Source organism: Zea mays, chromosome 7 (genome assembly GCF_902167145.1).
Source record: "Zea mays cultivar B73 chromosome 7, Zm-B73-REFERENCE-NAM-5.0, whole genome shotgun sequence".
Lineage (NCBI taxonomy): Eukaryota > Viridiplantae > Streptophyta > Magnoliopsida > Poales > Poaceae > Zea > Zea mays.
Window position 1 is genome coordinate 4245484 of NC_050102.1, and position 17942 is coordinate 4263425.

The following is a 17942-nucleotide window of genomic DNA, read 5'->3' on the forward strand; positions in this document are numbered from 1 at the left end:
ACTCGAATGTCTTCTTCCAAAGGTTATCTCCATTCGTGCTCCTGCATCTCGGTTGAGGATTGGTCTTTTCAATTTTGCTCTACGCCTTAGAAGTCGGCGCTATGTCGGTTTAGAATAATACTCCATGGGGTGCACCGGAGGTGCACCCAATGGGTGTAGCCCCCGACCTTCAAATGGATTTTTTAAAGATAATTCATTCGAAGGTCTTCCTTCCGCTTGTGGAAACTGGCATGAAGCTATTTTGCATTATGCTTTTGAGGTCAGCATTATGTCATCATTATTTTGCTGCAAAGGTCAGCGTATATTTTGTCTTTAGCAGCCGAGCTTGCAATCCATCCATATCTTGCTAGGTAGTGCAATTTATTTGCTTCTGCGATTGATTGGACGTTTGACGGACGTTCTCTGTCTAGTCTTCACGTCGCTTCTGTCGGCCATATCTTGTACTTTGCTGACTATATTTGGCTTTCCTCTGATCCTTACTGATATCTCATTTTTGTCTTGAGGTATTCACTGCGTGCTCTGCACAGATGTGACCGTTTGAAAAATATACTGATAATTCCTGGGCGTCCCCCCCCAATGGGTGTGGGCAAGGGACGGCTTGGTACGCTGAGTGTTTTAGCCGGTTGCCTTTGAGTAGTAATGCGATGGGACGGCTAGTGTAATCATATCTTTTGCACTGTTGACTGGAGTCCTAATGGGTGTAGTGTTGCATGAAACGGCGTCCGCCGTCTGACGTGTCTTCGGGTGGGTGGAAGTGCTTATTGAATGCCTTGCGACTGTTCAGTGACCGCGGTTAGAAGTGAGCGGTTGCCTTTCCCTTCTATAAATGACCCCTTTGCTTCTCTGGTTTCTTCACATCTCTTCGCTGCTCCTTACTGCCTCTTCCCTTTCTTCTCTCCCAAAGCTTCAACCATGGGCAAGAACAACAAGCGTAAGCGTGAGCCGACTCCTCCATCGGAGGAGTTTGGTGACTCGGAATATTCGGAGGAGGAGTTCTCCTCCGAGTCCGAGGGGTCTCCGGCTCCCGTCTCTCCCCCGGCGTCGTCCGATGACTCGGACGACTCCCAGGGGATAGCCGCGGAGGTCTGGACGTATATCCGGGCCGTCGAGCGCGCCGGGCTCGAAGGCTCGGATGAGTCGGAGTGCTCCTCGGATGAGGAGGACTCGGACGGCGGCGACGAGGGTGAAGACGACGACGACGACGACGACGACGACGACGACGGCGACGGTGGCGGCAGTGGCAGTGGCAGGGGCGGCGGCGACGGCAGCAGGGACAGCACCAAGGGCGACAGCAGGGGCAGCACCAAGGGCAGCAGCAGGGGCAGCACCAAGGGCGGCGGCGGCGGCAGGGGCAGGGCCAGTGGCTAGACGCCACTGGTTTTCTTAGATATTAGTATAGTTTAGTATAGCTAGAATAACGTAGTAGTAATTAGTGTAATTTAGTAGTGGTGGCAATGTAGAGTAGTATATTGTAGTTTAGTAGTAGTAGTAATGTAGAGTAGAATTAGGGAAGTACCAACTCATAAAGAGTTGGTTTGTAAGCTCGTCAACTTTCCTTTAATGAAGTATATCGTTTATCCCCTCTTTTTGATGACTTGCCACTGCTTTTGCTGAATGTTGAACTGATTCTTTTGATATAGTAGAAACAGCGCCGAGCGATGTGAAGATTGACATCAGCGTTTTAGAAGTAGCACTGAGCAATCGAACACAAGACCAGCGTTTTAGAGGCAATGCCGAATGATAGAAGGTCGGCATCGGCATTTTAGAAGTAATGCCAAGCGACAAAATACGGGGCCGGCATTTTAGAAATAACGCCGAGTGATAGACTATCGGCGTCAGCATTTTAGAAGTAATGCTGAGCGTTTGAACACGTGGTCGGCGTTTTAGAGGCAGCGCCAAGTGATTTGAAGGTCGGCGTCGGCATTTTAGAAGTAATGCCGAGCGATTGAACACGGGGTCGGCGTTTTAGAGGCAGCGCCGAGTGATTGAAGGTCGGCGTCGGCATTTTAGAAGTAATGTCGAGCGATTGAACACGTGGTCGGCGTTTTAGAGGCAGCGCCGAGTGATAGCCAGCTTCTCAAGTTACTTTGAGGAAAATGGCCGAGTGATGAGGTGGCACATCGGCTTTCTTGGAAATAACTGTTTGATATCCACGTGGCATGCTGGGATTTCGGAGATGACCGCCGGGTGATGACTGGGCACTTTTGAAAAGGTATCTGGCTCAAGAATATCCCTTAAGAGTCGCGCTTTCAGCCGCCTTTGCTTTCCGTGCCCTAGTTCTTGCATTTCCGCATCTGAGTCTTCTCTGCCACTCGCCTCCTGCTCTGTTTCGCCGGCGAGAAGCAAGATGGCGCCCAAGAGGAAGACCGCGAACTCGTCTGCTGCAGTGATCCCCGCCATCGATCCCAACAGTCAGTTACCCTTCGCAGGTAACCATATGTCTGTGATTTCTGAAGTTGAGCTTCTCCGCCTTGTCTCCATCGGGGTTCTCCCTCCACGGGAACTCTGTTCTTGGCGTTCTTGCCATGGGACTACTGTCCCAACCGAAGATACCCACGAGTCAGTGGTTTACACTCCTTTCCTTCTTCGCGGCCTCGGCCTTCCCATATCTCCTTTTTTCCGTGGCATCCTTGATTTTTATCACATCAACCTGACTCACTTGAACCCTAACTCCATTCTCCAAATCTCTATTTTCGTTCACCTTTGCGAAGCTTATCTTGGCGTGCTGCCGCATTTTGGCTTATGGAAGTATCTGTATCACTGCCGTCCTGGGATGGCCGGGGGGCAACATCAATTGGTCGGAGGTGCCAGCTTAGAGATGCGTCGGGGGCGGAAGACCGAGTATCTCGAGATACCCCTTAAAGACAGCATTAAAGGTTGGCGTCTGGAGTGGTTTATAATGGATAATTATGGAAATTCTCTCCCTACCCGCTCGGGAAGACAGGCAGACGTTCGTACTCCGAGTTGGACTGAATCTCCCACGGACCAGGAAGTAGCCGAAGCGGGCGTGTTGCTTACTGAAGTTGGATTACTGAAAGAGAGAGGTCTGACTGCCGAAGCCGTGGTCACAGATTTTGTGTTCAAAAACATTCAGCCGCTGAAAGACAGGGCCTATCCGGCATATCTTTACCGAGGGCTGGCCGACTCAACCCGAGTTACTAATAGGAGAATTCCTTCTGTGGATTTGGTGAGCCGGCTTGAAATGATCCTCAGGGGTAAAGTTTCGAACGTTGGAGCTCCAGTGGCATACTCGGCTTGGAACCTACCTTCTTCTCAAGCCTTCACTCTTTTTGTGTCCAATCCACCCGTGACAGATAGCAATTTGGGTCTTAGAGTGCGACCCTCTGCTGAAGAGGTCTGTTCTTTAGTTGCTTCGTTCGGGGAGATACCTGATGATGAACGGCAGATTTATTTTGAAGTGCCTCTGAACCCTAGTGATGCAGACATAAATGACATGCTCGATCTGCTAGCTGAGGATTCATCTGATACTGCTCCTGATGGTACATTGGCAGTGGTGCCCCTTCCAGAGGTTGATGCGACCTTGGACGTCTCGAAACCTGTCAGTACTCGCCCGAGGCGCCCTAGCCGAACCAGTCAGCCCGAGCCTTCTGCTGATGAGCAGAAGAAGAAAAGGAGACGCCTCCGGCGAGTGCCCAGTTTTGACGAGGATACCAGCACCTTAGCTCCTGCTATCGAAGAAATGTCTGCAACTGGCCTAGCTGACATTGATCCCAATGGGTGTGCTCCGCCTGCTGCTGACCCCAATGAGGGTGCTGTTTGTGCTGTTGCTGTGGAAGATGAGGAGGAAGAGAATGAAACTCCATTGACTCGGAAAAACAGTCGGCAGTTCGTCGCTAGCGGCGGTAGTAGTGGGGTTCCTTCTCCTGCCTTGTCTGCTCTTATTGGTCTGCAAGAACTGTCTATGGCCAATTTTGATCAAGCTCTAGAGGATATGGTCCCTGAGAACTTGTTGTTGGAACCTGCAGACGTTGATGCAACAGAAACTTGTGCGGACGTGCCAGATGCTGGGTTGAGGTCGTCCCGTGCCTCGTCGACCTTAGAGCACGATCTCAAGGGCCGGAATGATGACTTGGATCGTCCTGATCCTGCGGAGGTAGCTGAAGGCCCGTCGACCTTAGAGGTGGTCACGGCAGAGAGCTTGGATCCTTTGAATAGTGCTGATATGTGCCCAGCCCCCGAGGGTGTCGCCGGGGAGGACTCAGCTCAGGTGAGGAGCGTAGGCCACTACCCAGCCCCCGAGGGTGTTGCCGGGGGTGACCCGGCTCAAGTGGGCAGTGCCAACCTTGACCCAGCCCCCGAGAGTGCCCGAGCAGGGTCTCCTTCCTGCACTTCTATGGACGTTCACGTGGGTTCACCTCCACACTCTGGCGGCATGGTGGTGGCTCAAACTCCAGATCAGGGGGTCGCTTTAGGGGGCAGCATCCCCACTGGTCTGGTGTTAGGCTCTGCTGAATGTACTGAGCTCGTTCCTGCTGGTCTACTGCAAGCTGCTTCGGGTGGTGGTCTGACACCTGATTATCAGCTGATTTCTCCTGACTTGGGGATCCCTTCGTTCTTTTCCAACCTCCAGGTGCTGTGCTGTGCTTTAATTTGATCTTTATGTTGCATGAATTGCTGTCATTATGCTCATCTGTTCTTCTCGTCAGGCTTTGGTGAATGGATTGGCCAGTCAACTGAAATCACAGGGTGCTTCTACCCCAGAAGTGGCGTCATCTCTTGAGCGTTGGAATCCAGTGTTGCTTCATCGTCGTGTATCTGAGTTGGAGGCCACCAATGCTAGTCAGTGTCCTTTCTTCTTCTTCTTTATTCTTGCCCGTAGGTTGTTTTACCTTCTGACCTCATTTTGTTTGAATACTTCTTGATAGGGATGACTCGGCAGATCACAGTTCTTGAAGAAAAACATTCTCAAGATCAAGCTGAAATGGCTTGACGATGCGCTGACTTCGAGGAGAAGTATTCTCGAAGTCAGATCGAGTTGAGTCAGGTCTCTGCGGCTTTGGATGATGCTAACGCTCTGAGTTCTTCTCTTCATGTCCAGCTTAACTCTGAGAAGGTAGCTTACGAACCTGTGCTTCGCCTTATCATGCTCTTGGATTCTGAATGAGTTTGATTTTTGCTTGTAGGAAGAAAAACGTATCCTTGCTGCTTCTCGCGACAACTTGGACAGATTGTACCGAGATTCCAGTAACTCGCTGACCATCTTGGAGAGGAGCCACCGTTTTACGATGGAGGAGCTTGACAATCAGCGCCGTCAACTGCAAGAATCTTCGGACGAAGTGGCCCGCCTTACACAGTTGCTATCAGCAAAGGATGCCACCATCAAGGAACTCCGAGCTTCCAAGAAAACCATTGCCCGGGAGTTAGAAACTGCTCAGCAGGCTGTTAAAGTTGCTGAAGAGGCTGCTGTCACTTTCAAAGCTCAGCGCGATAAGGCCCTGGACAAGGCCATTCGGGCGGGACGAATCTTGATGAGAAGACCTGGCGTGGTTGTCCCCGAGGATATAAGAGCCGACGTGGTTGCTGCCCCTGATTCCTCGAATCGCCCTTCTTCGTCAGTCGTTCCTGAGAGAGACATTGGAAAATAAAGAAACAGTTCGCGTGCTCTGAGCGCGCAGTTAGCATGAGCAAGCATTCATTTAGAGGACATCAGCTTATCATTCGAATGTTATGATTTCTTTCTTATCGTATCAGAATTTATTAGTTTGCAAATTTGTGGTAATGCTACATGATAATTATGAAGTTTGTTTGTGGGATATGGAAGTCATCCCCTGAACTTCATAAGCGCGAGTATGCTATACCGGTTTAAGCCGTCAATGACTTTTAGCCGGTAACTTCCGTTAGTAGGGTTTAGTGATCGCCCTAGGTAAAGTAAGCGTAAGCATGTTGCACCGCCTTAAGTCGTTGTCAACTTAAGTCGATTGTTCCGTTTGTAGGGCATAGTGGTCACCCCGAGTTAAGTAAGCGTGAGCATGTTGCACCGCCTTAAGTCATCGCCGACTTAAGTCGATTGCTCCGTTTGTAGGGCATAGTGGTCACCCCGAGTTAAGTAAGCGTGAGCATGTTGCACCGCCTTAAGTCGTTGCCGACTTAAGTCGATTGCTCCGTTTGTAGGGCATAGTGGTCACCCCGAGTTAAGTAAGCGTGAGCATGTTGCACCGCCTTAAGTCGTTGCCGACTTAAGTCGATTGCTCCGTTTGTAGGGCATAGTGGTCACCCCGAGTTAAGTAAGCGTGAGCATGTTGCACCGCCTTAAGTCGTTGCCGACTTAAGTCGATTGCTCCGTTTGTAGGGCATAGTGGTCACCCCGAGTTAAGTAAGCGTGAGCATGTTGCACCGCCTTAAGTCGTTGCCGACTTAAGTCGATTGCTCCGTTTGTAGGGCATAGTGGTCACCCCGAGTTAAGTAAGAATGCAAGTCAATCATAAACGAACCGAGTATCCTTGAAATCTATCTTTATTGATGACATATTTCCACTTTACAGAGTACATGGCCGCCCCGGCTGTTTTGAAGTACAGCTAGGGGTAAAACTTTCTGAGGTGCTCTATGTTCCAAGAGTTCCCGACTTCTGTACCATCCGTCTGGGTGAGGCGATACGATCCGGGCCGAGTGACCTCTGCTACTATGAAGGGTCCTTCCCATAAGGGTGATAGCTTGTGCCGTCCCTCCCCCGTTAGAATTCGGCGGAGGACGAGGTCCCCTACTGAAAAGAACCTTTGCCGCACAGCCTTATCGTGATAGCGCCTTAGAGTCTGCTGGTACCGTGCTAATTGGATTACTGCATTCAGTCGTTCTTCCTCAAGTATATCAATATCCTCCAGCCTGGTGGCCTCAGCTTCCGCTATGCTTTCGAAGATCAATCTTGGTGCCCCAAACTTGAGGTCAGCAGGTATCACTGCCTCCGACCCATAGACCATGAAGAAAGGAGTGTTTCCATGCAGGGCTCGGCTAGGTTGGGTTCTCAAGCTCCAAACAACATAAGGCAATTCTCTTATCCATTTTCCTGCGAATTTTTCATTTTTATCAAAGACCCTTTTTCTAAGTGCCTCCAATATCATTCCGTTGGCTCGCTCAACCTGCCCGTTGGCTCTCGGATGGGCTACAGATGCATACTTGATCTGAATGCTTTTTTGCTCGCAGAAGTCAAAGAATTCTGAACTGGTAAAGTTGGATCCCAAGTCAGTGATGATACTGTTTGGTATCCCAAATCTGAATATTATGCTTTGTATGAATTCCACGGCTTTAGCAGAGGTCAAAGAGGCAATAGGCTGGAACTCTATCCACTTAGTGAATTTGTCAATTGCCACCAATACATGGGTGTATCCTCCTTGAGCCTTCTTGAAAGGTCCAATCATATCCAATCCCCAGCATGCGAAAGGCCAAGTTACTGGTATGGTTTGTAGCTGCTGCGCTGGCATGTGCTGTTGCTTCGACAGGTATTGGCAAGCTTCGCATCTCTGAACTAACTCGGCTGCATCATTCTTCGCCGTCGGCCAATAGAATCCTGACCTGAAAACCTTCCCGACTAATGTTCTGGATGCTGCGTGTATTCCACATTGCCCTGCATGGACTTACTCCAGAAGTTGCTTCCCAGTGGATGGGAGAATACACTTCATGAGAACCCCTGATGCACCCCTTCTGTATAATATCTCCCCAATGAGTGTGTAGTGAGCCGACTGTCTGGCAATGCGCTCTGCTGAGTTCTTGTCGTCTGGCTCTTCTTCGTTCTTTATGTACTTAATGATCGGCCTCCTCCAGTCATCAGAGTCTGATCCCGGGTTGATCTACGATGTTGCACTCTTCTGTTTGGTCTATCGAGATACTCGGCCGTGTAATTTCCTGCACGAAAACTCCGGGTGGGACCTGAGTTCGACCGGATCCGAGCTTGGATAGTGTATCAGCCGCTGTGTTACGATCCCTTTCCACATGATGAAATTCCAGACCCTCGAACTTACCTTCCAGCTTTCGAACGGCAGCGCAATATCTTCCCATTGAATCACTTGAACAATCCCATTCTTTGTTTATCTGGCTAATGACTACCAGAGAGTCTCCATATACCATCAATCTCTTGACGCCCAGTGATATGGCGATGTTTAATCCGTGTATCAAGGCTTCATACTCGGCTGCGTTGTTAGAGGCCGGGAATAGTAGCTGGAGAGCATACTTAAGGTGCTCGCCTCCAGGTGCAGTGAAGAGAATTCCTGCTCCTGCTCCTTGCAGCTTCACCGAGCCATCAAAATACATTCGCCATACTTCTGCGGTTTCTGGATTATCCGGAACTTGCTGTTCTGTCCACTCTGATACGAAATCGACCAGTGCTTGAGTTTTGATGGCAGTGCGAGGTCGGAACTCGATATCATGGGATCCCAACTCGCAAGCCCACTTGGCTATTCGGCCAATGGCTTCCTTGTTGTGAAGAATGTCCCCTATTGGAAAACCAGTAACTACTATGACTTTGTGATCGTCAAAGTAGTGGCGCAGCTTGCGGGCAGTTAGAAGTACTGCATATAATAGCTTCTGAACTTGAGGATATTTTTTCTTCGATGGGCCTAGAACTTCACTGATGAAGTAGACAGGATGTTGTACCGGGTGGGCATGCCCTTCTTCCACTCGCTCGACTACCAACGCAGTGCTTACCACGTGAGTCGTGCAAGAGATATATAGCAGCAAATCTTCAGCCGGCTGAGTCGGCGTGGCTCGCTGGGGCGGTTTCAATACTGGCGGTGTTGTCAGGAATTTCTTCAGTGCGTCTAGAGCTTCTTGTGCCTCTGAAGTCCATTGAAACTTATCCACCTTTTTCAACAGTTTATAAAATGGCAGACCTTTTTCTCCCAGTCTGGATATGAATCTGCTCAGGGCTGCCATACATCCGGTGAGTCGCTGAACCTTCTTTTGCGATCGAGGAGCTTCCATCTTCATGATAGCTTCAATCTTATCTGGGTTAGCTTCAATTCCCCGGTGGCTGACAATAAATCCGAGTAATTTTCCTGCTGGTACCCCGAAGACGCATTTCTCAGGATTGAGCTTCCATCTATATCTTCTCAGGCTGTTGAAAACCAGCTGTAAGTCTTCGATGAAGTTTTCCGGATTCTCTGTCTTAATCACCACATCGTCTACGTAAGCCTCCACACGCTTGCCCCAGTGATCGGCTAAGCATGTTTGAATAGCTCTCTGATAAGTCGCTCCAGCGTTTTTGAGGCCGAACGGCATGGAGGTATAACAGAAAGCACCAAACGGGGTGATGAACGCCGTTTTTTTCCTCGTCTTCTTTTGCCAAGCTAATCTGATGATACCCGGAATAACAATCTAAGAAAGACAGCATCGAACATCCAGCGGTGGAATCCACCACCTGATCTATCCTTGGGAGCCCGAAGGGATCCTTCGGACAGTGTTTGTTGAGATCAGTATAGTCGACGCACATGCGCCAATCCACTTTATTCTTTTTGAGTACAAGAACAGGGTTGGCTAACCACTCGGGGTGTAATACTTCTCTAATAAATCCGGCCGTGACCAAGCGAGCTAACTCGGCACGAATGGCCTCTCTCTTGTCGGGCGTGAAACGACGTAGCTTTTGCCGGATCGGCCTCGCCTGAGGATAGACTTTCAATTTGTGCTCGGCCAGTTCCCTCGGGACTCCCGGCATATCCGCAGGTTGCCATGCGAACACGTCTCGGTTATCCTGTAGGAACTGGACGAGCGCGCTTTCCTATTTGTCACTCAAACTGGAGCTGATGATGGCCGTCTTGCGCTCATCAGCGAACCCCAGGTTGATCCGCTTGGTGTCCTCAGTCGGCCGCATAGAGGTCGCGGCCTGAGCTTCGTTTGCCGGCACGGCGAGGTCTTCTTCAGGCTTAGAGTTCGCCGGTGTGGAAGGAACCGTTGACGGCTTGGCGGTGAGGGCTGCTTGGATGGCCACTCGGAAACATTCTGCGGCGCCTTGGAAGTCGGCGCGCACAGTTATGATTCCTTGTTGTCCGGGCATCTTCAGTATCATGTACGTATAGTGTGGGATGGCCATGAACTTGGCCAGCCCTGGCCTCCCGATGATGGCGTTGTACCCGCAGTCGAAGTTTGCCACCTCGAACCTCAGGAACTCGGTTCTGTAGTTATCCGGAGTCCCGAAGGTGACCGGCATGTAGATGTGGCCCAGCGGGTATTCCCCTTCCGTCGGCACGATGCCGAAGAAAGGAGTGTCTGACTCGTGGAGCTCTTTGAGGTGAACTCCCAAGCCTTGGAGCGTACGGGGGAAGGTGACGTTGATGCTGCTCCCCCCGTCCACTAGCACCTTCTTCACCCGGCTTTCTCGGATCACCGGATCGACGAGGAGCGGGTATTTGCCCGGGTGGTCGAAGTTGAGCCATTGATCCTCCCGAGTGAACGTGATTGGGTGCTCCGACCACCGGTACGGGGCGGGAGGGCCGGTGGTCGCCACCAGTATCTGGCGATCGTTGAGCTTTTGTTGTCTCTTGTTCTCCTGCGACCCATGTCCACCGAAGATGACGTTGACCTCCCTGTCAACGCGCGGGAATGCTCCTCCTCCTCCCTCCTCCGGCCGATGGGGCTGTCGTGGTTCATCTGGTCCTCCCCTCGGCGGAGGAGGTGGTAGAGGTTGGAAAGGTCGGCCATGCCCGACGGAGTGCTTGAAATCCCGGCAGTTGCGGAGAGTGTGGCGCATATCCTTGTGGTATGGGCACTGGGCGTCGAGGATGTCGTCCAGCGTGCGTTCACCTCCACGAGGTCCTCCTCGGGCGCGAGAGGCGGGTGGTCCGGCGGCGTGTACTTCTTCGCGAGGCCTCTTCTCCCAGCGCTTGTCGGGCGGCTGGTTCGCGTCGCGTCGTGATGCTGCTGGCGCGGGCTTTGCTCCTCCGATGAGGTCCTGGGCCCGCTCGTCAGCGGTGATGTAGAGGTCGGCTTCCCGGAACAGCTCCTCGGAGGTAGTCGGCGCCTTTTGCAGTATGGCTCGGACGAAAGCCGAGTCGTTAGATCCTCTGTAGAAGTCCTCGATTACGGCCGCCTCCGTGACCTCGGGGATGCGGTTTCTCATGGTCTGGAACCTTTTAAGGTATGACCTGAGAGTCTCATCCCCTCGGCGCTTGATGGATTTGAGGTCCCATGGTTGCGCTGGCTTGTCGGAGAGAGACTGGAAGTTGGCGGTGAAACGTCGACTGAAGTCTCCCCAGTCGTCGATGCAGTGTCGGGGTAGATGTCGTAGCCACTGCAGCGCGTCTTGCCCGAGGACGATGGGCAGATACGCAGTCATGACGTCCTCGGATGCCCCGGCAGCCCGAGCAGCGGTGGTGTAGACGGCCAACCAGCCCCCTGGATCCTGCTTAGGTTCATATTTGTCGACATTGGATACCTTGAAGTTGGGAGGCCATTGGATGGCCCTAAGGCGCGGAGTAAGGGCAGATACTCCGCACGTGTCCTCCTGTCGTCGAGGAGGTCGTCTGTCCCGGGGAGGGGAGTGGCGGTGGTGGTTCCTCGACCGTCCCCGGGTGGTTCCACCAGTTGAGGCTGTTGCCGACTCAGTTCGAGTAGCCTGGCTTTGAGTCGGGAAGCCATGATCTCGGTCATACTCCTCCCGACGGTGAATTTCGTTCTCATGCCGCCGTTCGCGCGAAGCATTGATAGAGCTCCGCGCGTCTCGGCGACTGTTGATGGCGTGTCGCAGATCGTTCGGCGGGTGAGCGAGCGGTAGAAGATGGTTGGCTGCCTGAGTGAACAGGCGCCGGTATCCCTCGGCGTCGGGGGTCCGAGGAAGTCCGTCAGCTATCCGGGCCAGAACGCCTCCGACTTCGCTCGGCGTATTCATAGCTCGGGCGAAGTCGGGGTTCAGGTTGCGCCCGAAGAGCGGATTCTCGCGTCGTTGCCTTGCATCTTGCTCGGCTTGCTCCTGAGTCCGACGGCGATCTCGTCGTCGGGAGTTCCTTCGTTCCCTGAAGACGCGTTCTTCCGGAGTTTCTCCTATCTCTGAGACCTCGTCTCTCGAGACAGGTTGCTCCGGATCTCGTTCTCCGGCTGCGTGATGTCGTCGAATGTTTCTGCGTCGGTTCCTTCGTCGGCGGGATTCTCGCTGAGGTGGTTCTTCTCCGGGCGCGGTCGGTTCATCGTCGGAGACGGCGGGCGACTCTGCTCTCCCGATGAAGAGGACGTCGGGGTAGAACGGTATTGCTGCCGCGGCGACTTTCTTTCCGTTCTCCTTTGAGGTCGGAGGAACGGAAAGAACGACCGGCTTCTCCCTGATCTCCTTCCTTCTCATGACCTGTGTCCATTCTTTCGTCGGGGAAGTAGACAGCGGAGTCTTCCGGGTCAGCGAGCTTCTAGCTCCAGCTTCCCCGGAGACGATCTTGTTCCGAAGAGCCGGAGGTAGCTTCTTTCCAGCATTTTCGGAGTTTGTTGGAGGAGACTTCTGTTCCGGCAGATCCGCGAGGCGGTGTAGAATTCCTTCTTCGTCCGCCACGGATGAGATTGTCCCGAAGCAGAATGTGGATCCGGGACGTATGGTGATCTTGCTGTGGAAGGTGACGGCCATTGAGCTAGCTTGGATCGTCGACACACCCCCTACCTGGCGCGCCAGCTGTCGGTGTTTTGGGTCCGACCGCACACCCGGGGTTGCCCCTCAAGGTGTTTTTAGGAGTAGGACGGTGTCGACGACTGTAGCAAAATGGTTCGTGCCGATCGCACGAGGGACAATGGACAAGATTTACAGGTTCGGGCCGCTTAGAAGTGCGTAACACCCTACGTCCTGGTGAGTATATGAGCGTGGTTACAAGAGGATTCTCTGGATAGAGGGCGCAGAGAGTTTTTGTGGGTGGCTAAGTGGAGCAGAGTCGATCGATCTGAAGGGGTGCCCCCTAGGCCTTATATACTCGGCCGTGGAGCATTACATGTAATACGATAATAACAAGTAGCTGAAAGATAGTGAACCTCTTGAGTTTATCCTTACGTAACCTCCGCCGACTTATCCTCGCATGGCTCCGTTGCATGGGGGCTTCAGCGCGGGAAAGTCGGGTCTCTGTTTGTGATTCATTCGTTCGATGTTGTGGGCCGCTTGTGTTTGCTCTAATCAGTCCCACGTCTTCTTTATTGGTTGTCTTTCCCTAGGCCCACGAAAGAATGACCTTACGAATTATTGGGCCCTTGGGCTTTTCGTGAGGCCTTTTACTTCTTTAGTGGACCCAGGGGATATCTATCCCCCACACCTACCTTGCATGCGAATATAGGACACCAACACAATGTAGATAGACAAGTCCCCAGAACATGGTCTACGTTGTGCATGCGAAGTCCTCCTCCCACGGTTCGTAGGGTTCAAAGACCCCAGTCGAGGTCAACATGCAACAAGGGGCTGTAACATTTTGTGCATAGCCGACCCCGAAGACCTCAAGGCGACAACCCATAGGACTTAGGACTAGAGAGCTACGGACGGACAACGGAGACCCGGTGGGCCCTTGGCCTGCTAAGTAGGCCCACCTGTCTACCCCTCATGCGGGTGTAACATTTTGTGTAATTAGTCATAGAATAATACTGTCGGGTACCGTAATTAGGGGTACCCCCAACACTCCTAAACACGGCTGATAACCACCATCGGCACAAGCTGCAGAGACTGATGGGCACGATTCAGGTCAAGACTTCGTCTGCTCAAGGGACGCGATCTCGCCCCGCCCGAGCCCAGCCTCGGGCGGGAACAGTAGTCCCAGACAAATTCTCGCCTCGCCCCGAGGGCCTCTTCAAGTAACAGACACACCCTCGTCTCGCCCGAACCCCAGCTCGGGCAGGCTTCGTTGTGAAGCAACTTTGGCCAAATCGCCCCACCAACCGACCGTATCGTGGGCGCATTTAATGCGAGGATCGCCTGACACCTTATCCTGACACACGTGCCTCAGTCGGCAAGGTCGAAGTGACCGCAGTCACTTCGCCCTTCCACTGGTCGACCTGACAGGAAAACAGCGCCGCTCGCCCCTCTCCGACTGTTGTGCCACCCGCCAGGGTGAGGCTGACAACAGCTAAGTTTAGCCTCAGGCGCAACAGGAAGCTCCGCCTCGCCCGACCTTGGGCCTCGGCCTCAGGAGGAGGTCTCCGCCTTGCCCGACCCTAGGGCTCGGCCCCCGCCTCGGCCTCGGAAGGTGGTCTCCGCCTCGCTCGACCCCAGGGCTCGGCCTCAACCTCGACCTCAGAAGGAGGACTCCGCCTCGACCGACCCCAAGGCTCGGCCTCAGCCTCGGCCTTAGGGGGTGGTCTCCGCCTCGCCCGACCCCAGGGCTCGGCCTCAACCTCGACCTCGGAAGGAATCGCGTCCTCGCCCGACCCCGGCCTCGTCCTCAGGAGGAGTCTCCACCTCGCCCGACCTTGGGCTCGGACCGACCGCACCGCGGAGGATGCATCATTACCCTACCCCTAGCTAGCTCAGGCTACGGGGGAACAAGACCGGCGTCCCATCCAGGCTCGCCCCGGTAACAAGTAATGATGGCTCCCCGCGTGCGTCTATGACGACGGTGGTTCTCAGCCCCCTACGGAAGCAAGGAGACGTCAGCAAGGTCCCAGCAGCCCCGACAGCTGTGCTTCTACAGGGCTCAAGCACTCCTCCGACGGCCACGATACCGCGTACATAGGGCTCTAGCACCTCTCCGACAGCCACGTTGGCATGTACACAGGGCTCAGACACCTCTCTGCCGGACATGTTAGCGCATAGCTACACCCCCATTGTACACCTGGACCCTCTCCTTGCATCTATAAAAGGAAGGTCCAGGGCCCTCATGCGAGAGGGTCGCGCGGGAGGACGGGCTGACGAACAGGCTCACTCTCTCTCCCTCGCGAACGCTTGTAACCCCTACTGCAAGCGCATCCCCTGGCGCAGGATAACACGAGTCGCGTTTTTCCCCCTTGTGTTCCATCTCGCGCCAACCCATCTAGGCTGGGACACGCAGCGACAATTTTACTCGTCGGTCCAGGGACCCCCCGGGGTCGAAACGCCGACAGTTGGCGCGCCAGGTAGGGGCCTGCTGCGTGTTGACGAGCAACTTCCCATTGAGTTCCAGATGGGTAGTCTCCAGCAACCTCTTCAGCCCGGGACGCTGCTCCATTTCGGGAGTCTCGAGTTTATGTCCCTCGACGGCAGCCACGACATGGTACTCCTTCCCCCGCAGTGCGACAGCAACAACGACGGCCGTCAGCTCGCCCGGCGGCGGCGAACTCGACGACGTCTTCCCCCGTGGCGGAAGAGCAGCATCCGGGTTTGTCCCGCCGCCTTCCTCGCCGCAGGAGGAGGAGGCGGGGCAACCGTGGCTAGGCAGGAGGCGACACCTCGTCGGCTGTCGAGCGAGTTGACGACGCCGGCACCCCAGCGGGGGACATGTCGGGCGATGTCCTCGCGCCTGAGACAACGACGGGTGTCGTTTCCCCGCAACATGCCAGCCCCAAGCGGACAGATGACGCCAGCACACTCGCAAAGGACTTGCTGGGCGTTAGCCTCGTACCTGAGATAACGGTGCAGTCCGTCCCCGACGCGACCTCATCACCTGTAGGATTACGGGGAGGCTACGCTAGCGCAAAACAAAATTTTTCATCCCCATAATACCAAGAACTACTGCGGTTATAGGTCATGGAATTACCACTAGACGCGCAGAGCAGCGGAAGACGTCTTGATGTAGACGAACGCGTCGAGCAGTGCCGTGCAGTCGCTGACGTCCTTCACGTCCTCGCACGGTTCGTCCAAGTGCTCCAGATGTAGCACCTCCGAGGTATCCACACGTACAGGGAGGAAGCGCCGCGTACCGAACTGCTAGGTTCGCGACGGCGGCTTGGCGAGGGCGAGAGGTGGGCGGCGGCTGTTAGTTCGCTGGTGGCGAATTAGGTTATACTTAACCGCGCCCCCGCCCCTCATTATATAGGCGTTATGGTGGGCTTCTGACGCCGAGGCCCACCAATAACCCTAAAGCCCAGTCTAATTTCGGATCTAATCCGAATTAGGCTTCCTTCCCCTTAAGTGTGTGACCCTATAGGTTCACGTACAAATAGACATAGGCCGAGTACTCTTACTTGGCCCAATAATTGACAGCGGCCTCTAGCAAGACATGTCAACTCCTATGTGTACGTAAAGATCATATCAGACGAACCATTGCGACATTACGTACATGCTGTTCCCTTTGTCTCACGATATTTGGTCTGGCTCTAAGCTGACCTCTCTTTCTCGATACTGTGAATTGGAATCCTTTCAATGGTTAACTCTTAACCCTAGCACGGCCATGCATTTCTTGATCCAATCACTCGAGGGGCCCAGAGATATCTCTCTCACAAAGAGAGGGACAAATTCCATCTTGACTGACCATGCCTCATAGCATGCTTCCTGACAAACCCAAAACTACCTTTATAACTACCCAGTTACGGGATAGCGTTTGATAGTCCCTAAGTAAGTCAATTCACATCTTGAGAACATGCGACAATCTCAGGTCTAAGGATACAGTATTCATGTTGCAAGAAGAGAACTATATTACAATATCTCACGTTGGGTCGGTCCAGCCTCATGTCATACATGCGCCCACATTATTAGTTTAACATCTCCATGTTCATGACTTGTGAAATGTAGTCATCAACTAATACATGTGCTAGTCATCGACTCTGACTAGGGACATCATTTAGAATAACCATATAAGTAAAGAATCTCACAAACAATTCACATAATTGCTAATCAATACAAGGTGCCTTCCATGGATATTCAATTAAGCAATATATATATCATGGATACAAAGAAATATGCTCATCTCTATGATTATCTCTAGGGCATATTTCTAACATCACCGTCCATCGATCGAGAGGTACCGTCCGTTTTCCACCCTGTGCCTTTTAGATTCAGCTTTGATCCACCAAGCGACCCTGCTTCGGTGAGCGCTTTCATAAAGGCATATCCTAACCTTCCGGGGTACCATATGTGGTCATCCTGGGACCGACTGATGGTCGTCTCAACCTACGGGCCCCCGGGTTCCGAGGAAGAAGACGAGCCCGACTCTGGTTGGGATTTCTCTGGGCTCGGTAATCCCAGTGCCATGCGAGACTTCATGACCGCATGTGACTACTGCCTCTCCGATTGCTCCAATGATGGCCACAGCCTTGATGACGAGGGTTGTGGCCCAAGTCGCGAATGTTTCCACGTCGATCTAGGGAGTCACGACGAAGGCAACCACCTTGGTATGCCGGAGGATGACGATCCCCCTGGGCCTGCGCCTCGCGTTGACATCCTGCGGGAGCTAGCTGTGGTCCCAGTCCCTGCGAGGGGTCAGGACACACAGCTCGAGCAAATCCGCGAGATGCAGGCCAAGCTCGACGAGGAAGCAGGGCAACTTGTGCAGCTCCGACAAAACATCGAGCATGAGTGGGCAGGCCGAGCACTCGCTGGAGAAGTGCGTCATCAGGCCCGGGACGTCCAGCGCCAAATCGCTGACGATGCCAGGGAAAGGCTGCCCTCGGCCTCCAGTGGGGTCAGCCAGAATCTGGCTGCAGCGGCGATACTACTCCGAGCGATGCTGGAGCCATCCACCACCGAGGGGCGGCGTATCCAGGGAGAACTCAAGAATCTCCTGGAGGATGCCACGGTCCGACGGGCCGAGAGCTCTGCCTCCCGAAGGCAAGGGTACCCCCCGGAGCATCGCGCAGCAACTTCCCGACTCATGCGGGAGGCCTCGGTTCACACCGGGCGCACGCGGGACGCGACGCCTGCGGCCCCGGGTCGCCTCGGCAACGAGCACCACCGCCGCGACCGTCGAGCCCGCCTCGACGAGAAGGTGCGCCGAGGCTACCACCCCAGGCGTGGGGGACGCTACGACAGCGAGGAGGATCGGAGCCCCTCGCCCGAACCACCTGGTCCGCAAGCCTTCAGCCGGGCCATACGACGGGCGCCGTTCCCGACCCGGTTCCGAGCCCCGACTACCGTC